We start from the raw sequence: 15,801 nt of genomic DNA, 5'->3' as shown, positions 1-15,801 counted from the left end.
TTAGATATTTTAGACAGTTTAGCTAGAATTTTAGCCCTTAAACAGATGGCTGACCACGAAGAGGAAAGCTAACCCTCAGTCTTCTGATCTGCTGGTTGGGTAAGAAATTTCCCCTCCCTCTCCCTTTAACTGCTAAGTACTGGTGTACTGGCTGTGTTTTTCCTTTAAATTTTTTCGAATGGACCTTTTAAACTCCCTAATTACCCTATTTTTGATTTTAGTCTGTTTAACCAGACAAATGGGAGATATGATCATGTTAATGCTTTGTTTTTGTGGATTTTCTATTTTTCTTTTTATTTTTGTTAAAAGAGCCAGCAACTTACTCACACAAGGAAATATCTCTCCCTCTCCCAACCATGCTTTTTCAGAGAAACCTGAAGAGATTCCCGCAGCTTTTCCCAGTTCTAACACTAATTGTTGCTTTAATTTTGCATGCCTGGAGGCAATGACCCACCCTCTAGAAGCTTTTAATCCCCTAGCACCTGGAGGCAAAGTGGGGGAAGAGGAATCCAGGCCTGAGTTCAAAATCAAGTCTGATTCAAATTGCTCTGGTCCCTCCCCTCCTCTCCAGACCCCACCCTCTACTCCTCCCATGGCCAAGCCCATTGCTTCCCCTGCCTGGGAAGTCCAGAGATCTGATGCACATGCGCAACTTTTTCTACCTGCATTTGCAGCTTCAGGCTCAGCCCTTCCCCGGCCTGGCTGTGCTTTTGAGACAATCTTAGAAAACTCTTTAAATTCCAGATATGCTCGTTTTGTTCATAATTTTGCTAACCTGCTTTTGTCTTTAATTAGTAATCTTATAAAGCATTTGTATGGTGAAAAGACTGACAGACAATATAGAGGGGTTAAAGAAGAAAAACTTAAGCTGAATGAGAATGACAATCATCACCATAGTTCAAGACTCCGCTTCTTTTGCCATGGAAGGGTATATATTTTACAGAAATGTAGAAGTAAGCAGCAAGGTACTGATATGAGTATTGGGGATTTTAGATATCGGAATCAAAAATGTTCTGAATTCACTCAGAGTAATAGTATCAGTTCAGAGGTTACATAGGATTTCTATGCTATTACATATACATTTTGAAATTAATGGTATGGGTTTATTTTCATAGAGAGTTTCATGCTTTTGAGATTGTGTTTTATACTTAAGCTTTTACAATAGTCATGTGATCAAGTTTATATTTTATAATATTCTTATTAAGTTCACATTCATTTAGACTTCCTTAGTTTGAATTTCATTGTCTTTTATTGTTCCATGTGTATTTTCTTCTATTCGTTTATCTATCTAATTTTGAAAAATTGCAAGATGGTTTTGATTTCATAATACAATGTTAATTCTAGGAGTATTGTGCTCCCATAATCTGAGTTGTTTGTTTTTGTTATTTTTTTCCTCAACTGATTATTTGATCAAACTCTTTCTTTAAAGCATTTCCCTGGCAAATTGGTTGCCATGGCAAGTGTAAATTGATTCTAGAAGTATTATTTTTGATAAGCATATTCCCAAAAAAAAAAAAAAGAGGGGAACATTTGTAAAAGTTTTCTATTTTCAAAAAAAAAAAAGTTCTTTGAGATTCTGTTGTGCTTTAACTTATATTTAAATATGTTCAGATTTTTCACAAAAGTAATTGTATACTAAGTAAAAAAGGGTATTATTTGAAATTGTTGCATAATTATATATTGTGTTCTGAGTCAAGATGTATTCACATTTTTTGCAATCATTTATTATCCTCAATTTTTAAATCCATATGAGACTTGGATTATGGGAACTTATCATTTAAGACACTAATTACCTTTATTCTGAGTTATCAGATGCCAGTTGGCCAAGGTGCCATCCAATCACAAGAGGAATACATGCAAGAGCAGACACTGAACTGTCACATGAGGGGAGACATGCATGAAGTCAAGGTATGGCCGAGGGAACGGCTTTTGACAAATGTTGAGGTTGGATTCTCTTGGTTTAATATTTTATTTTATTTTTCCCCACAATATTGTACAGATGGCTGGAAGTATTCATCCCACCCATCTCACTTCTACACCTGGCTTCCATGCTCCCTCCTATATGCCTGATGCCATGGACATCTCAGTCCCATGCATCTGATTAAGTCTGACTCAGTTTCTTCCAATATGTTCGGTGGCATGGACATATATTCCATCCACCTATTTTAAGCCTGGCATACTGTATGGGCAGTACATATTGCTCAAGTGTGGGAATGCTCATATCCCATCATTTCTCTGTTCTTTTATGGTAACCCCCATAATTATCTCAGGTGTCATGATAAATACAGTGTTGAATTTGGCCTTGACACCTGTTACCAATTATATTAGATTTTTTAATTTCTCATAATGGCATGAGGATAATTAGGCAGATGATGCAAAAAGTGATGAAACAAAGATAAAAAATTTATTTTTAATAATTAATATCGCAGCAATTATCTTCTCAATTACCCTCCATAAGGGGGGGACTATAGTAATATTATAATTTTAAAGAATGTTTCAATTTTTGTTTTATTATATGTTTCATGTGTAACAACTAAGATTCTGTATTCCCTTAGACATGTTTTTGAGAACTTTCATTGTTTGATTTGATTATTGACAAAGCTATTTTAAAGTTGTGTTAAGCTCAATTTTGTAGGAAGTTTTCCTGGCTGATTACCAGCATCCACACATCAACCCCTGAAAAGACTTCCATTCCACGACTACACCTAGAGGACATCTGAGAAAAGACTTTCAGAGACTTTAAATGAACAGTTTTGATTTGTTGTTTTTGTTGTGTTTTTTTTTCTCTTTCTGTTATAATATACACCATCTGTAACATGTATTCTCTGCAGAGGCCCTCCCTTTGCAAGACCAATGTCAAAGCGTCGGTTCATGAGGACAAAAAAAAAAATCACCCCTCTGGACAAAACTTTCCTCTCTTCCTTTTCTATATTGTTGTTCACATATTATTAGTTAGCAATAGTTATTATATTCTTTTTACTGTTCCGTCAAGGAAACATTTTCTTGAGGAACAACAGGGGGGACTGTAACGATTGGAATAACGCCACCTGCTGGATACTAACTGTAGAAGAGTTCTGCCCATGAAGCGAAGGTCTTTGAGGGCAAGACCAGGAGTCTTTTCTTCAGGAGTCAGGAAGTGACGCGGACTAGTGGGAGGAGGAAGGAAGAGACTGGCGCTCAGTCTGGGGCTCTTTCCTTTGGACTCTGGTGGAGAGCGGAGCTAGAAATGTGCTCTCCCTTTAATAGCTAGGAATTTAGGCCTTTTTCTCTCTCTTTACCAAATTCTTATTCTCCTTAATAAATGCTTAAAAGTCTAACTCTTGCTAAAGCTTATAATTTATTGGCGACCACTCATTAGATATTTTAGACAGTTTAGCTAGAATTTTAGCCCTTAACAAAGGGCTTCCTGCAGAAGGTGAAACCACAGCTGAGACTTGAAGGAGGTATGGGTGCTAAAAGGCAGAAATGATGAGGGAGAGCATTCCAGGTATTAGGGACAGTCAGTGAAAATGTCCAGCATTGGGAGATTTAGTGTCTTGTTCAAGAAATAAACCAGTGTGACTGAACTATAGAGTATCAGTATGAGTATGGGTGTAAACTGTAAAAAAAAAAAAAAAACCAACTAGAAAAAAAGAAGTGGAGAAAAGGTCATAAAGGGGCAAAAACTTCTGACCTCCAGGAGTTTGTAATCTATCAGCAAAAATAAAATACGTACACATGTAACTCCAGCACAAATTAGAATATTAACATTGTAGGTGGCACAATGGATAGAGCTCTGGAGTCAGAAAGAACTGAATTCAAATCCAGACTCAAACACAAATTGTGTGACCCTGGGCAAGTCACATCCTCTGTTTGCCTCAGTTTACTCATCTGTAAAATGGGAGTAAGAAAAGCACTTACCTCACAGAGTTGTTGTACGGATCAAATGAAATAATAATTGTAAAGTGCGTAGCATAGTACCTGGCACATAATAGGTGCTATGTAAATGTTAGCTACCATCATCATCATTATTATTATCATCATTATTATTACATGAATGATATAAACAAATACCCCAGGAACTCTAGGGCAGGAGAGAGCCCTGCTGACTGCAGTGGATCTGGGAATACTTCTGAGGGAATGTTGGATTTAAAATAGATCTTAAAAGACAGGTAAGATGAAATGATCAGAAGACAAAAAAGTAAGTAAGTACAAGGCATGTTTGGGAAACATTGAGTAGATTATTTTGGCTGGAGTAGAGTTCGTTTTGAGGAATAGTAGGAGATAAATAAGGAAAGTTTACATAGGGGTCACCTAATAGACGGTATTGAATGCCAAGCATGTTCAAGAATGTGGCATTCATTCCAAAGGCAGGCACTGGAGATTTTTGAGAAGAGAAGTGAAATGATCAAAGCAGTGATTTAAAAAGATTAATCTGGGAGCTGCTGTCTCCCCAAACCTAACCATAAATTTTAGGTCTTCAAATTATTATTTACACATACAAACACACATAGTGCCTCTACATATCATCAGCAAATGCTTGCTAACCTGTAGAAATGCTTTTATTAGTTATCTCAGTGGTCATATGGTCATGTAATGGAATGGAAGCTGATAAAACACAATTCTTCAGATGTTAGTATATTCCCTATAGGTGAGTATATAAAAATTGGGACTAGATGACCTTCTGGCTTCCATGGGAGAAGGAGAGAGATGAAAGCAACTTCCAGCAAATAAGGAGAAAAAAACTATGCAGGTGATCTGGAAGGGTTTGAACTAACAAAGAAGACCAGAGACTGAATTTGAGAGATAATAAAGAAAATCTGAAAGAGAACAATTTCTAGGTCAGGATACCAATCCAAATTCTACTTCTGGATTCTAGGAAAGAAAACTGAAGGAGCCAAGCAAAATGAAAGCAAATTAGGAAGGAGTAAGGAATAAAATGTTGAAGAAGTTTCAAGATGGAGAAATTTGTTGGCAAAACAAGGCAAAGTAAATAAGAAAAGATAGATGTAACACCTAGAAACAAACAGATTAATAGAGTGGGCTGCAAGGAAAAAAAAAAAGAACTGTGGAGTATAGATGCTGAATGAACCATACTATTTCTTTTGTTTTTGGTGCTGTTGTTTTTTCTATTTTGAGGTTTTTCATCATTGCTCTGATTTTTCTCTTATAACATGACCAATGCAGAAATAGGATTAATGTTATTATGTGCATATATATATATATATATATAAAACCTATATCTGATTACCTGCTGTCTAGGGGAGGGGGGAGTGAGGGGAGGGAGGGAGAAAAATCTGAAATTGGAAAGCCTGTATAAACAAAATGTAACGATTGGAATGACGCCACCTGCTGGATACTTACTGTAGAAGAGTTCTGCCCATGAAGCAAAGGTCTTTGAGGGCAAGACCAGGAGTCTTTTCTTTGGCGGGAGGAAGTGACGCGGACTAGTGGGAGGAGGAAGGAAGAGACTGGCGCTGACTCTGGGGCTCTTTCCTGAGGACGCTGGTGGAGAGCAGAGCTAGAAATGTGCTCTCCCTTTAATAGATAGGAATCTAGGCCTTTCTCTCTCTTTACCAAATTCTTATTCTCCTTAATAAATGCTTAAAAGTCTAACTCTTGCTAAAGCTTATAGTTTATTGGCGACCACTCATTAGATATTTTAGACAGTTTAGCTAGAATTTTAGCCCTTAACAAAAAGTTGAGAACTATCTTTACATGTAACGGGAAAAAAATAAAATACTTTATTAATTAAAAAAAAATAGAGTGGGCTAGTGAATAGAACGAACTGGGGAGACAGACAAGAAGGTGTATTGGCACAAGGCAAAAAGGTGGCTTGTGGATGATAAAGTTGTCGAGACTAAGGACACAAGTTGGGCAGGATTTTCAAGTGACTCAGTGACAACTGTCTGTAAAAACTGTACCCAGATGATTAGGATTGAGGTATACCTACCTACAGGTGAGTGAAAAACAGAAAGTGAAAAATTTCAGCCAGTACAGAAATAGGGGAAACCGTGATGACTTTCACTGAGTATGAGATGTCAATATTTCTACCACAGGTGACTGTGGTATTCTAAATGTGGGCTAACCCCTCTCCTGGAGGAAAAGACGAAGGAATACAAGGAGAGCCTTGAGTACATAGACAAGTTAGGGGAAATGAAGCGAATAAATCTGTGCCAGGCACTGTTCTAAGCAACACAATAAATAGAAATAGAAAAAGATAGCTCCTGCCCTCAAAGAGTTTAATTCTCACAGGAAATGACAACACAAGGGAGGAGTGGCTGGAAAGGGCTGTTATTGTCCCAGGTGTTGCGGAGTCACACCTTCCAGGAATGAGAATGTGGATCAGATTACAATTCTAAGAGCTAGAGGAAGTAGGCAGAAGGTAGGAGTTTTGGTTGAGAGCAGCAGCAGTGATGGGTCTGTAGATCTGGACTGGGCTAATTATGGCTACTTAGACTAATCAGAAGCCTCAAAGCCAAGGGTGGAGTACCCAGTCCTCAGTGAAAGTAGGAGCACAGGATCTTGATATAAAGAGAGCTGGAGAACAACAGTAGCATGATCGGGCTGCAGTGAATTTTCACTAATCAGAAGTTATGAAAAAAATTGCATAATGATAAAATCTGAGCTTTTTAAAAATTGACTCAAAATCAAGGTCCACTACAATGCAATACAAAGTGTTTCTCACTAGAGGACAGTGTAGTATGCATGCAGAAGTCCTGGACTCAATTCCTTCCTCTACTGAATACTACTTGTGCGACTCAGGGTTACTCACAACCTCTCTGTGCCTGATTCCTCATCTTTTTTTTTCCTCAAGCCAGATATATGATATCATTCATATGAGGAACTTTAGAGTAGAAACTCACTTTACCCATGTAGCTCAGAGACCAATCCTTAACTACAGTCTTAAGAAAGCTGATCAGGGGGCAGCTAGATGGCACTGGCCCTGGAGTCAGGAGTACCTGAGTTCAAATCTGGCCTCAGACACTTAATACTTAACTAGCTGTGTGACTCTGGGCAAGTCACTTAACCCCAATTGCCTCACTAAAAAAAAAAAAAAAAAGGAAAAAAGAAAGCTGATCAGGGCACTGAGCTAGCATTTGTTAGATGCAGTCCTTAAACCCAGGTCTACCTGACTCCAAGATCAGCTTTCTATCCATATTACCACTCATCCTCATTCCTCTTTTACAAAATGGGAAGAGTTCAATGGAAAGGGGGAGTGATTTAAAGTGGAAAGGGGGAGACTTGGCCCTTGTAAAAAGGTTGGAAAATTAGATAAGTGCTACCATAGAAAAGAAAGAGAAGAAAAGGTACAGTTTATACTTAAGAGCTCCAAAAAAGATTTGATGACCACTAATAGGCCAATCTGCACAAAGAAATCAAAAAAAGAGGAAAGGGACCTATATTTACAAAAATATTTATAGTAGCTCTTTTTGTGGTGGCAAAGAACTGGAAACTAAGGGAATGCCTGTCAATTGGGGAATGAATGAATAAATTATAGTATATGAATGCAATGTCATAGTGCTGTAAGAAATTATGAAGGGGATAGTTTCAGAAAAATCTAGGAAGACTTATAAGAACTAATACATAGTGAAACCAGAAGGACAATTTATACAACATTTTAAAGACAAACAACTCTTAAAGACTGAAGAATTCTGATCAACACAATGACCAGCCATAATTCCAGAGGTGATAGACCCAAGGTACTGTTAAGGGCTAAAATTCTAGCTAAACTGTCTAAAATATCTAATGAGTGGTCGCCAATAAATTATAAGCTTTAGCAAGAGTTAGACTTTTAAGCATTTATTAAGGAGAATAAGAATTTGGTAGAGAGAGAGAAAGGCCTAGATTCCTATCTATTAAAGGGAGAGAGCTCCGCTCTCCACCAGAGTCCAAAGGAAAGAGCGCATTTCTAGCTCCCCTCTCCACCAGCATCCTCAGGAAAGAGAGTGAGACCGAGCGCCAGTCTCTTCCTTCCTCCTCCCACTAGCCCACGTCCGACGCCAAAGAAAAGACTCCTGGTCTTGCCCTCAAAGACCTTCCCTTCATGGGCGGAACTCTTCTACAGTAAGTCTCCAGCAGGTGGCGTCATTCCAATGGTTACAGTACAAACTGAAACATATATTTTTGTACCTGGACAATGTGTGACTTTGTTTTGTTTGACTGCATATTTATGAGGGGAAGGTGCAAGGTGGGAGGGACAGAAAATAGATTTAGGTTCATTGAAATTTCATATAAAAAGAAAGATGTAAGGCTCTTCCTGACAAAGAGTAAGCTGTATGTTCTGAGGAAGAACCAGTTTTATGTCCTTCAAATAGTATAGCCACAGAAGCTATCAAGTGAGAGATCATACTATAAAGGTCAGAGAAAAAACAAGAGGGGCAGCTAGGTGGTGCAGTGGATAGAGCACCAGCCCTGGATTCAGAAGTACCTGAGTTCAAATCCGGTCTCAGACACTTAACACTTACTAGCTGTGTGACCCTGGGCAAGTCACTTAACCCCAATTGCCTCAATAAACGAACAAACAAACAAACAAATAAATAAATAAATAAAAACAAGAACCATTTGAGTTGCCCTGCTCAGGCAAACCAAAAAAATTCAAAAGCTATTTTGCAACCAGATAACAAGTGAGAGATCTGCTATATTCTAAAAACAAATATCCAAGATACAACAGTCATACAAGAATTATCAAAATAGATGTCAACTACTCACTTCTATTGTTTCAAATGAGCAGCAATGAGGCTGCCAGAAATAACTAAATATACAGAGATATATCTCTCCAAAGATTTTGACATTTTGGACAAAAAACAAAAGACAAGTGGGACACAGGTTATGTTTTCAACACAACTCACCACTGAGGCAAACAATGCAAAAGAAAAAAACTAAATTGAGAAATAAACACTTGGCTAAGAATACAGGATCTAAGAATGGAATTTAGATTTATGGACACAGCTTAAATTATAAGAATCACAGATTCCCTGCAGGAAATAAAGTAAAGTACATCTAACTAAAGTGTGTAAGAATTTATTTTCTGGCAGTCTTGCAAATCTAATGAAAAGAACTTTGAGCTAAAAAAAAAAAAGAGAAAGTTGAGACACTTCCTATGTACATTGCCCAAGCTGGATAGTATAGAGTGGCTACAATGACAGAAAAATAAAAATTGAGACACAAAGAAGCTCATAGGAAGAAAAAACCCAAGGACAGAGCCTGTAGTAAAACCCCTACCACCATGTCTACATACATATGACCAAAGTTTAGGAAACAAGTAAAAGTAACTATAGGTTAATGCAAAGAGGTAAATTTAACCACACAATTACTACTGTGACTTGGTGGGATGAAATGCATGACTGGAATATGGTTTTGGATATATATATATATATATATCTTAATCAAAAGAATAAGATACGGGGCAGCTAGGTGGCGCAGTGGATAAAGCACCGGCTCTGGAGTCAGGAGTACCTGAGTTCAAATCTGGCCTCAGACACTTAACACTTACTAGCTGTGTGACCCTGGGCAAGTCATTTAACCCCAACTGCCTCACTTAAAAAAAAAATTAAAAAAAAAAAAAAGAATAAGATACAAGGGGCAGCTAGGTGGCGCAGTGGATAGAGCACCAGCCCTGGATTCAGGAGATCCTGAGTTCAAGTCCGGCCTCAGATCCTTGACACTTACTAGCTGTGTGACCCTGGGCACGTCACTTAACCCCAATTGCCTCACACACAAAAAAAAGAATAAGAAACAAAAAAAGTACAAGAAGCAGAATTGTAGAATATATGTATATTAGAATATATTATATTATGTTGGATATATATTAGAATATAATAGTAGAATATGTATATTTTTTTCAATTGAAGGTCTTTCTGTTCTTCTCACTTCCCCCACTCCTAATGGGGAAAGCAAGAAAGACAGAACCCATTACAAACCTGTATAGTCAAGCAAAACAAATTTCTAAATTAGTTTTCTCCAAAAGAAATACGTCTCAGTCTTCACTCTGAGTCCATCATTTTTCTATCAGGAGGTAGGTAATATATTTCAGCATGAATTCTCCAGAATCTTGGTTGTTCATTACGTTGAACAGAGTTCCCAATTCCTTTAAAGGTGTATGTCTTTACAATGCCATTCTGTACAAATTGTTCTCTTGGTCCTATGCCATCCTGAATAGGTTCATACAAGACTTCCTAAATTTCTCTGATACCACCCCTTTTATCATTTCCTAAAGTAAACCAGTATTCTATTGCATTCATATACCATAACTTGGATAGCTATTCCCCAGTTGATAGGCAACCTCTCAATTTCTAATTCTTTGCCACTACACAAAAGATCTACTATAAATGTTTTTATACATATGGGTCCTTTTTCTCTTTCTTATGTCTCTTGGGGAATTGACTTAGTAGTGGTAGGAATATTGGTCTACAATTTTATTTCTCTTTTGACTCTTCCTGGTTTAGGCATCAAGATAATGTTTCTGGGGGCAGCTAGGTGGCGCAGTGGATAGAGCACCAGCCCTAGAGTCAGGAGTACCTGAGTTCAAATCTGGACTCAGACACTTAACACTTACTAGCTGTGTGACCTTGGGCAAGTCACTTAACCCCAATTGCCTCACTAAAAAAAAAAAAAAAAAACCAAAAAAAAGATTATGTTTCTGTCACAGAAAGAATTTGGTAGAATCTCTTCTTTTTCTATCTTTTTCATTTTATGTAATATTAGAATTAATCATTTTACAAATATCTGACAAAATTCACTTGCAAATCCATGTGGTCAGCAAGAGTTTTGTTTTGTTTTTAATTTGGGAGTTCATTTATGGCTTAGTTTTCTACTTCTTGTTCAGTTAACTGGGACATTTTATATTTTTTATAAATATTCATTCATTTCATTTAGAGTATCGCTTTTATTAGCATATAATTAGGCAAAAAATTTCTTCATTTTTCAGATTTTTCATTGGTTGTAAATTCATCTTTTTTACTTTTATACTGGTAATTTGGTTTTCTTTATTTAAAAAAAAAAACAAGTCAACTAATGGTTTATCTAGTTTGTGTGTTCCTTAAAAAAAAAAAATTAAAAAGCTCCTAGTTGATTACACTGCATACTTTAGTAAGGAAATCCAGGAACCAGACAGGAACATGGTGGAGAGCATCTGAATGAAGATCAATGAAGAGAGAAATACTGAAATGGATCTGTAATCTCCATGTTCACTAGGTTCCTCTACTCATGCTGATTACAATCCATCCATGTGAGTTGTGAAAGGCATTTTGATTCAATTAATGGTTTGGTTTTGTTTTTTTAAAAGCCTAGTAGGATCTTATTCTCTCTACAACTTTCCATTAACTGTGAAAATGGTCAAAAAAAAAGTCCATTGTTTACTTGTTACCTATTAATAACCTCACAGAGGAAGCCCTCAATTCATATATTTCTTTACACTGACTTCCATCAGATTTTGTATAGATAGGAAGGTGAGCATACAGGTCTGTAGTTACTGATGCTGCCTTGGAAGCTTTTTTTCAGTATTAAAGTCTGAGATTTTTTTCCACACCTTTGCTATATTTTCCTCCCTTCATATACTTTGTATGGTGATTCCTCAGTGCCCTCACAATTGAATCACCTCTGGCACAAATCAGCTGTAAATCAGTTGGTTCAATCTAGCTGCTTTTCCCATCTTCTTTTTAGTTCTAATTCCTGCTTCTATAAACATATCCAGGAATGTGATATTAGGGTTTAAATGTGACGGTTCCATTGTCCTTAAATGAAAAAAACAATCTGTGATGATAACTTCTGCAAATATTTCCAATTTTCTTCTAATTTAGTCCTTTTAATTCTTGAATGGCCTTGAATGACTGAGTCAAGCTTTCTTTAAACTGGTTTTACCCTCCACTATTTCTCTTTGATTTGTGACTTTTGATTTCTAGTCTTACATCATCTTTCTCTATATGTTTTGACAAATGTGTTTATTTGCTTTGTGAGACTAAAATTGGATATTAGATCATAAATCTACCCTACTTAACCTTTCCCTTAATTTATCTCCCAGACTGGTAAATGGAAGAAGCTTCTGGTTTTCTAGATAGAGCCTTTATTGTATGGTAGTCACAAGGTGATGTTGATTAGAAGGATAGGAAAGTAGAAATAGAATACAAATCATCTTAAGTCTAGGCTTAGTCTATATTCTGTATAAAACTCACCAAAAGCGGAAGGCCACCTTTGGGGCGAGAGACCGAGTCAAGCACGTGCTGTTAACCGAGAGCCAGGCCGAGTCAAACTCCAGTCCACGTCTGTCTGTGCAGCACAGCCAGGAGACCAGCGGAGCAGGAAAAAAAGCCCCACTTCCGTTCTCTCCTTGCCTTTTAAGCTCACACCCCGGAAGTCGAGTGCTCAGCAGGCAATCTGGCGTGCGTCGCAGACAGACTGGCGTGCATAGCTCATGCTGTTGGTCTCCTCCCCAAAAGGGTGGTCCTAAAAAAAAACCTGGCGTCTCTCCATTATCTAACCGACTGTTAAAACTTTTTACCACATTCCCCCCTTTTGTTCCTCAAGAAACAAAATACTTCCTTGACGGAACAGTAAAAAGAATATAATAACTATTGCTAACTAATAATATGTGAACAACAATATAGAAAAGGAAGAGAGGAAAGTTTTGTCCAGAGGGGCGATTTTTTTTGTCCTCATGAGCCGTCGCTTTGACATTAGTCTTGCAAAGGGAGAGCCTCTGCAGAGAGTACATGTTACAGATAGTGTATATTATAACAGAAAGGAGATAGTAAAAACTAACAAAACATATAAAGTCTCTGAGTTCTCTTGTCTTCTTGAAGTGGTAAGATGTCATCAGGAGGAAACTGGATTCTGGACTCTGGTCTGGATTCTGGTCTGGAAAAACTGGATTCTGGACTCTGGTCTGGACTTCTTTAACTGTTTGAATTGCTGTATTTTTACTGGAATGGAGGGGGTGGTCCCCCCTTAACTTTAAAGGTAACAGGCATGGCAGACTTAAGGAGCCCCACCTCATTAGGGGATGAGGCCCATAAAGACTCAGCTTATCTGGTGTTGCCTTTGACAGCCATCTTTCTCTTGTAAGTCTGATGTTTGCTGACTAGAGCTCTTTCTGGGCTCTTTTGGCCTCCTTTTTGTGGCAATTAATTTACATCAGTTTAACTTCTGGATGAAGTTATAGTTGGTGTTGATGCAATCTCTGTTGTTCACTTTCCATTTTTCCAATTCTGGAAGACTATGCCAGCTGAGTATAAGCTCTGATGGGTTTTAATAGGATGAAAAAGCTTCAAGTATGGCTCTAGTAACAGACCTACATCAATTTTCAAAGGAATAACATGGCTAATCTTAGTGAGGAGCATCACCAACTGACTGGTTGTTGTTCAGTCATTTCAGTAGTATCTGACTCCTCATGACCTCATTTGGGGTTTTTTGGCACAGATACTAGAGAGGTTTGCCATTTCCTTCTCCAGTTCATTTGACAGATGAAGACCTGAGGCAAACAGGGTTAAGACACACAGCTAGTACATGTCTGAAGCCAGATTTGAACTCATCAAGATGAGTCTTCATGATTCCAAGTCAAGTGTTCCCACTACACCATCTAACTGCCTTCACAAATAGACTAGACAACTGGTAATTATTTTTCTTACCATAGCAACCTATGAAACAAATAAAAATTTTAAATACTCCTCAATCTTCAATCCTTAATCAAGTGTGACCTACTTCCGTTTCTGCAGGGACAGAGGCAGAATGACTGGAAAAGGTGGCAGCAGGTGTTAAGAATAACCATTTTTAGATGATCAATAAACTTTAATTTGACTGCAGTAAGCTAAATGTGAGATCCTTCTCCAGTGAGTGGACACGTGTGTGGAGGAATTGAATTATATCAATCCTGAAATTGTTGCTAAGTGAAATCAGGAGGACTTAAGTTGAGGGTAAACAGAAAAAAAGCCAACAGTTACTTCTCGGAGAGATAAAGAAAGGATCTGGCAGAATAGATTTTATTGTACTCTTAAAAACAACAAGAATTATTATTCTGTAGGATATTTGGTAATCACTTACTATAGTACTCATTAATATTTGAAAAAACTAAAATAATTGCAGATTATGCACCAAACTTGGTAGCATAAAATGGTAAAGAAACTCTAAAGAGAATAAGACTCTTTAAAATTAATAACATACATTCTGGGAGTTGGTGACTTCAATGCAAAGGTGTGCAAAGGTGAGGAAAGAGAAATATGGGGGAAATATGTGGGAGAAAGGGCAAAGACTAAAAACAGTATCAAAAGTGATAAAGCTCAGAAAGAACTGGGATGGGCAAGAGAAGTTAAAGACAATGAAAAGAAGGCTCTTAGCTATATTGGGGGGAGGGGGAGTGGGATCAAAGAGAGGCTACGATTTTTGCTTGAGGTGGACAGGATAATGATGATTGCCAAAAGAGAGAAGGCAGAGCTCTTCAAATCTTATTTTGTTTCTTTTTTTTCCCTCTATCACAGAAAATGATCTTCACCTTGGAAATGATAGACAAAAATGGCTAACACAAAGTTGACAATGAGGGTAAGGAGATAGTAAGAGAACACTTAGTTGCCCTTAAAGAATTCAAGTGTAACCCATTTAAACTACAAGCAAACTAACATGGTCCAAGCAAACTACATCCTGAGGTTCTGAAAGAACAGAAAGGTAGTATTGCTGAGCCTCTGTTAGTAATATTTGAATGATCACAGAAAAAAGGGAAGTTTCACAAGATTAAAAAAGAAAAAACACAGTTTTCAAAAAAGAGAAGAGAACAATCTGCAACTACAGGCCAGTGAGCTTGACTTCAATTCCCCAAAATACTCAAGAACAAACCATTAAAGTTGCTGAATATCTAGAGGAAAACAGTGCTTATCAAAAGCCAGTATGGCTTTATTAAGAACAGGTCACATCAGAATAATCTTATTTCAGTTTTTAAAGGGTAACTAAACTGGTAGATATGAGGAATGTTTGTTACAGATATACTTTACCTAGATTTTAGCAAGTTTTTGATAAAAGTATCTATTGCTATTCTTTTGGAAAGAATGGCCAAATATGAAATAGAAGTTACAATTAGTTGGAGTGAAAACTAAATGACTGGCCAGATTATAAAGAAATGACTAGGGAGCAGCTAGGTGGCACAGTGGATAGAGCACCAGCCCGGAGTCAGGAGTACCTGAGTTCAAACCTGGTCTCAGACACTTAACACTTACTAGCTGTGTGACCCTGGGCAAGTCACTTAACCCCAATTGCCTCACTAAAAAAAAAAAAAGAAAGAAAAGAAAAGACTAATAGTTCATTGTCAATATGGCAAGAAATCTCTAGTGGAGTACCTCAGGTATCTTAGCTTTGGCTGTATGCTGTTTAACATTTTACCAATGACTTTGTTAAAGTCTAACACATTGCATAAAATGTCTAAATCCAAGATCTTGGCAGTCTAGAGCACTGGGCTGTATAATAACACAGAATACATTAGGAATAAAAATTAAGTCTTAGACTCATGTGAAAAAAATCAATTTCACAAGTACAAAATGGCGAGGAGGGGGAGACATACAGCAGTTTGTCTTGAAAAAAATAAGTAGGGGTTTAATGACTACAAGCTCAATATGAATCAGTAGCATGATAGGGACAACCATAAAAAACTAACGTAACATTAAAAGAAATAGCTTCTGGGAATAAGGAGGTGACAGATCCTCTGGGCTCTGCCCTAGTCAGAATGTGTTAAGTTCTGGGTACCTCATAAATACAAGCTAGTATCCCATACTTTGTATTACAATATGTAAAATGCCGTATAACATCTCTTCCACCAGATGCCAAGCTCCTTCAGGGCAAGGC

The 15,801-nt window shown here is 37.4% G+C and overlaps 1 protein-coding gene across 1 annotated transcript in view; it reads right to left on the bottom strand.

The window, feature by feature from the left end:
• Positions 1 to 15,801, bottom strand: part of TRAPPC9 (trafficking protein particle complex subunit 9) — a 994,996-nt gene that overhangs the window by 955,643 nt on the left and 23,552 nt on the right.

Source organism: Dromiciops gliroides, chromosome 1 (assembly GCF_019393635.1).
Source record: "Dromiciops gliroides isolate mDroGli1 chromosome 1, mDroGli1.pri, whole genome shotgun sequence".
Taxonomy (NCBI): domain Eukaryota; kingdom Metazoa; phylum Chordata; class Mammalia; order Microbiotheria; family Microbiotheriidae; genus Dromiciops; species Dromiciops gliroides.
The sequence above is the reverse complement of the archived record's forward strand: the minus strand, read 5'-3'. Positions and strand labels throughout refer to the sequence as shown.